Raw genomic sequence first — 6,081 nt, forward strand, 5'->3', positions numbered from 1 at the left:
TAATAGTATATGTCTTTGGTTCCTGATAATTGTTAGTGACTGAATACTATTTTATTCTAAATCATATAAATATTTTAGAAAATACATACCTGATTTTATGCAAATAATACCCCGATTCTCATAACGAGATCAACCAAAACAAGAGCTAAAGAAAAAACTAAAAATTCAATTTCAATTGGCTAGAGACTCGTGCTGATAACGTGTTATAAACTCAAGCTCATAAAATAATCTAGAGAAGAAGTCAAGAGAAGTAGATCAAAAAAGAGAAATTTTTTTCTTATTCAAGTGTGTTCTAAAAAAGGTGAATAATATCTCTATTTATGGAGTTGAGATATTACCCCAAAGGTCAGCATAATAAATCGCCAATTAGTAAATACATAGTTATCCAAATGATTTTTATCACCTTAGAAACATATATAGATGAATACAATTAAGTCTTGAGTATATCTAGAGAACAATTCGCACAATGCAATGGATTTATAACAACTATTAATTTATTACTATATTAGTGTTATTATTAATTTATTACTATACATGAATGAATAATATTATGCCTGGGAGTTTCTTTTCTTATTTATACACTCAAAATCAAGGTATTTTGTGATTTTTAATCGAAATTTTGGAATTTCATTTTTTTTAATCAAAGCCATAAATTGTGATTAGCGATTGTGGATTAAGGAATTTTGGGGGCTCAGGGTCAGGGTCAAGGTCAGGCTCAGGGAGGTGCCGAAGGTGGCGGAGCGGCTGCCGGAGCTCTGAGTACCGATGATTGGAGGACTCAACTTTTTTCCGACTCGCGTCAAAGGATTGTCAACAAGATGTAAGCTTTTTTTATTTTTGTTTTTGCAACTTGTTCTTATTTTTTCATTTGTTAAAGGATTTGGAATTTTGAATTGTAGATTTCTTTTTGTGTTTTATCAGTTATGAAGAAACCCCATTTTGTTAGAAGTATTGATTAATCAATATGGTACATGTTTTTTCAGTTTCCCTATGTTTTATGGAAACTTTATCAGGTGAATTTTGGTTTTTTTTTTGTGTTAATGGTACTGGGTGAGTTAATTGGGGATTTATGCCCTAGTCATTTCCAATTTTGGTAATTAGGGGTAACATATGCGTACACTCTGACCCCACGCGTGGGATTACACTAGGTATGTTATTAGTGTTGGGGGTGGTGTGGTGGTGGAATCAGTAAATGAACAAGTTCAAGTGGGAAAACGTAGTTTGTCACCGTGCTTATATTTTGTTTTAGATAGGTCGAAATGGTAGGTTGTTGTTTGCAATAATTGGCTTATAACTACATATATTTGGTTAGACGAGATAAGTTTTAGTCTTTTATAGCAGGATACGATGTCAAATTATTTTTAGTATATTTGAGAAGCATTTATCTAGATTGTGATCTTGTCACTGGAGCTAATTGGATTATAACAGCTGATATTTGTTTAGAGGAAACAAGTTTTAGTCTTTTGTAGCAGGGCCTGATGTTGTATTATTTTTAATATATTTGAGAAGTATTTATCTAAATTATGATTTTATCAAGATTTTATGTTGATCTTTCTGTTGATATGATTGTACATACTGGAGACCTTGAAGCAACATCTTCCTATTTCTGGGCAAGAAGAAGTACACGAGCTTAAGAAAATTGCTATGAGCTTTGAAGAAAAGGTCTATTCTGCTGCTACAAGTGAGAAATGTAGTCTTAACTTTGTTTCTTATTTGTTCAAATTGTAAAGCTAGCTCATAAACTACCCCTGCCTTTTTTTATCTGACTATGACTTTTGATGCAATTTGTTCTTCAAGACCATATAAGGTAACACTCATCCCTTTTTTACCCGTTGTGTTTCAATTTGTTCTCTGAGACCATATAAACCCATCCCCTTTGATCTGATTTGGGACTCTTGATGCAATTTGTTCACCAAAACCATATAAGGAAACCACCCATTTATACGATATGAGATTCTTCTGCATGAATGATGCAACTTGTTCTCCTCTTCATTTATGTTATTCCTGCTTCTATAAACTTGCATTCGTCTTTCCATTCATATAGACACGTTGTATTAGGAATGGCAAGCGGAACGGGTACAGTACGGTTGCAGGGAAAATCAGCATACACTTGCGAAGATTTTGATCCCCCATTCGTCTTATTATGTTTTTATAGAAGTTTGCCCTTCTAAATGAACACATGAATGACTATTTTAGCATTTTTACTTAGGCATTAATGACATCAAAAATAACAACTGAATATTCTTATATTTGCTCTCATCAAGGTTGTTATAACAACGAAATAGAAGAGCCTAATACTATATATCAGTTCATCTTGAGCATGAGATCTGTAAATTTTATTTAATTGACAGTTTGTTTACGTAAAATTACCTATTAAAGTGATGTCAAGAACAAAAAAATTATGGTTAATTCTGCATATTGACATGTTTTTTTAACACGTAAATATGTATCATATTAATTATTATTCCCCAAGAGTGCTCACTATATAGTTGTCAACACAAATGGATAGAATCAAGTTATATAGAGTTAAACTACATAATTTCATATTTGACTGACCAACATAGAATCATAAAATCTACTTTAAGACTAGTTTCTAAACTAACAACCACAACTAAATAATTTGAATCTAATTTGAATGTCTTTGCACGCCTAAGATACCTTCACGAAGTAGTTTTAAGGTCTACGTATTCTCTATCCTCCCAGATCTGGTTGCATACCTGAGGAAGTTTAGTAGTAAGAACTTAATTTCTTTTTTTCCCCTGTTCCAACCGCTGCTTGGAGATGCCTTACTTCAGCCGAGGTCCGATGTCTATCGAAAATAATCTCTCTATATTTATGGATAGTGATAATGTCTGTGTATACTAGAGACTACTTGTGGGGTTATACTAAATATACTGTTGTTTAAAACCCCAACATAATTTTGCAACCCGCCCCACACTGCGTTCAGTTTCTTAAAAAATATTTGAACCCGCGCTGCATAGCCTACCCTCGATTTGCCAAACCCTATGTTGTATGTATTTTAACTTATATTTATCTAATATTGCAGTGAGATTATCTTCGAAAGATATCTTTAGAGATGGTGACCATGAAGACAAAATCTCAAAATCCTATGACCAATTCTATTAAGCCAAATCTTATAAGTAATGGTCAGAATGCCCTTGGTCCAGGTGAGTTTACAGAATTTCGGTGTGGACTTAAAATGAATGGGAATAATTGGAAGGCTCAAGTTCAAAGAGATGGTGAATGTGGCAGTGGTTGCCGGAGCTCTGAATTTCGATGATTGGAAGACTCAACTTTTTCCCGATTTGCGTCAAAAGATTGTCATGTGGGAATGTGAAACACGATTCAATAAAGTCGTGTTGGCTCATGGCACCTGATCCAAATATATTATATTGGCTCGTGGCACCCGATCAAACAATATAGTTAAATCATTAACAATACTTTATCAAACCTTGTTTATTCAATGCATCACTTTGATAGGATAATTTTAAATTATGGATTTCGCGATCTTGGAATTACAGACCAATCACGACAACACATGATACATTCAAACTACAATAATTAAGTACATAGGAAATTTCATAGTATTATCAATGACTATAAATCACTATTAAGAGTATTCTTATCACAATGAATAATCCATAATCACCTCAACCGAAGAATCGAAGTCCAGCAAGCTAATTCCCCGACACTTTTCTTTTTCTCAATCCCTAGGAACATTCTAAATTAATCAAATATGAATAATTCATAAGTACACGAGTCCATATATATCCATATTGCTATACTTCTAGCCTAGGTCTAAAAATGGAAAAATCGCCCTACATATATATATATATATATATATATATATATTTAAGGGCAATATTATAAGTTTTAAATCTACTCTTAAAATATTATTACTTATAACATTTTGATTGCAGGTTATTACGTACCACTTTTTATTTTTAAATCAATTTAATTCCATTTAATTAAATAATTAAAATTTAATAATTATTATTATATCAGGTGACATCTCTTACCCGATTTTAGAGATTTTACCTTGGTTCATGTTCCCTTTTTACCGTCACACGTCAAATAAATCACGGGCTAGACAAATAAAGAGAACAATTCAATTTTCATACCAAAATATAACATTATACATTTAAAAAAGTTCCATATTCAAATTATAATGCATAACAAAAATGTGAAATGAGTATACTAATTTCATATAATTTATATGCATACTTTTCATACACATTTCATGTTAAATTATAACAATTTCATCCCATAAGTCGTCATTTTTCACAGAAGAATCATGCCAATACTAATTAAACATATAAATTGTCATTTATTAGATAATGAATACACAAAATTCATTTCAATATAATGTCAAAATCGTACCAACATGGTATAACCAGTATATAAATTTCAAATAAATTTATGTAACCTTTTAAACCAGAAACGTACAAAAAAAAGAATGTTCATACCAAATCTATACTATTTTAAAACAAATTTTATGTAATTTCAAAAAATAAATGTTCATTCCAATAACGCTATGATTAAATATTATATACAGTAAAATCTGAATTTTTTTTCCAGTATCATTGTTCTTATTTTATTTACGTTTGGTTAGTATACAAATACAAATAAAAATCGTAAGGAACTACCACCATGTTTTATTAATACCAACAAGAAGTCGTGCATTACAAGCAAATGAAAATAATTGAATAAAAGCGAGAAGAGAGAGAAACGTTAGAAAAAAAAAAGAAAATAAATTTGTTTTGAACGAATTTAACTACTTTGAGTTAAACATAGAAAACAAGAATTCCTTTTTATTTTATTTTATGAATCTCCTATTTTTATGTCATATATTAATTATCATTAATAAATTAAAATCATTTGCGTACACCCGAGAAATTTTTTCGAACTAAGACTTGAATCATCCTTCATAGTGAGTAAGTTTTTGCTAAGGAATTAAAATTTCTTTAGTATTAAGGTAAGGTCACTAAATGTAGCATCTTAAGTTCCAAGAAGAACCAAAGAGAAAAACATTCAAGTCAACTTCAAACGATGAATAACTCCTAGCACATGATTATTTAGGTGTGCTACAAGAGACTTTAGGAAAGTTCTTTATATTATCTTTCCAATGCCACCGAGTTTGCTAAGTTCCGAGTTCGGATGAGTGAGATATGACATTTTAAAGTTTGGCTGTCCAATTAAGGAAAGTTAGCTAGAAATAGTGAGGGATATTTTGGTCTTTTCCTTATCCAAACAGATTTAATTCGATTTTAGTAATATTTTATGGTATAATTCTATTAGGCTCAGTTTTATAATCCTAATATATACCTAGGGTTTTAGATGAGAGTTCAAGAAGAGAAAAGAAGAGAGAATCTCGAGATTCTTGCGTATTGTTGCGGATTTTCGCCATGGGTTTGATCTCTTAGAGGTATGTAAGATTTCATAGTGTTGGTTTATTCAACCACATGCCAAAAATGTTATTTTAAGTGAAATTTCATTCTTTAAGTTTAAAGATTAGAGTTCTTGATAGGTGTTCTTAAAATTCATTCTAAATCTTGTTTTTTTGGGGTTCTGATGATCTCTTGAGATGAAATTGAGTAATTTGAGTGTTGTTTTCATTAGTGTAATTAAGTCAAGTAAACAAATCCAAGTCATTACGGAAGAAACCGTTCGATTCTAGGTGAATTAGGGTGAGAAAACGAGCAAGGAAATTTGTTGGATTTTCTGGGTCGGGGCTTGGCGCGATGCGCCAGCCAAAATGCCCCAAATCCTCCTCTGAGGATTAGGGGCTGGAGCTCCACGCCATTCATAGAGCTAAGATCGCATGTCCCATCCATTTGGTCTTCGGTTGCTCCGTTTGAGTTCACTTAAAGTGCACCTTCACTCCCTTTCAATTCTAACTACTCTAATCTACTTCAAATATACTTAGAGATCAATCATAACATAATCATAACATTGAATTAATAATTCAAAATTCAAGTTAAAGTTAAGATTATGTTTTGTGTGTTCTGCCGAAACTTTTGAGAGAGTCCCTTTGAGGAGCCTTCTACAACTTTTAGTAATTTGTTTCAAGACTCAAGTAAG

At 31.6% G+C, this 6,081-nt stretch overlaps 1 long non-coding RNA gene across 2 annotated transcripts; it reads left to right on the forward strand.

The window, feature by feature from the left end:
• Nucleotides 1-600: 600 nt before the first annotated feature.
• LOC101250542 (uncharacterized) lies at nt 601-3,492 on the forward strand. 2 transcript variants are annotated; one of them, XR_740911.4, is made up of 3 exons: nt 679-820; nt 1,582-1,681; nt 3,047-3,492. It is a non-coding gene; the product is annotated as an uncharacterized lncRNA (long non-coding RNA). The 2 variants fall into 2 exon arrangements; XR_002028031.2 differs by lacking the exon at nt 3,047-3,492 and having other exon boundaries at nt 601-820; nt 1,582-1,968.
• Nucleotides 3,493-6,081: the final 2,589 nt, after the last annotated feature.

This window comes from Solanum lycopersicum, chromosome 1 (genome assembly GCF_036512215.1).
Source record: "Solanum lycopersicum chromosome 1, SLM_r2.1".
Classification (NCBI taxonomy): domain Eukaryota; kingdom Viridiplantae; phylum Streptophyta; class Magnoliopsida; order Solanales; family Solanaceae; genus Solanum; species Solanum lycopersicum.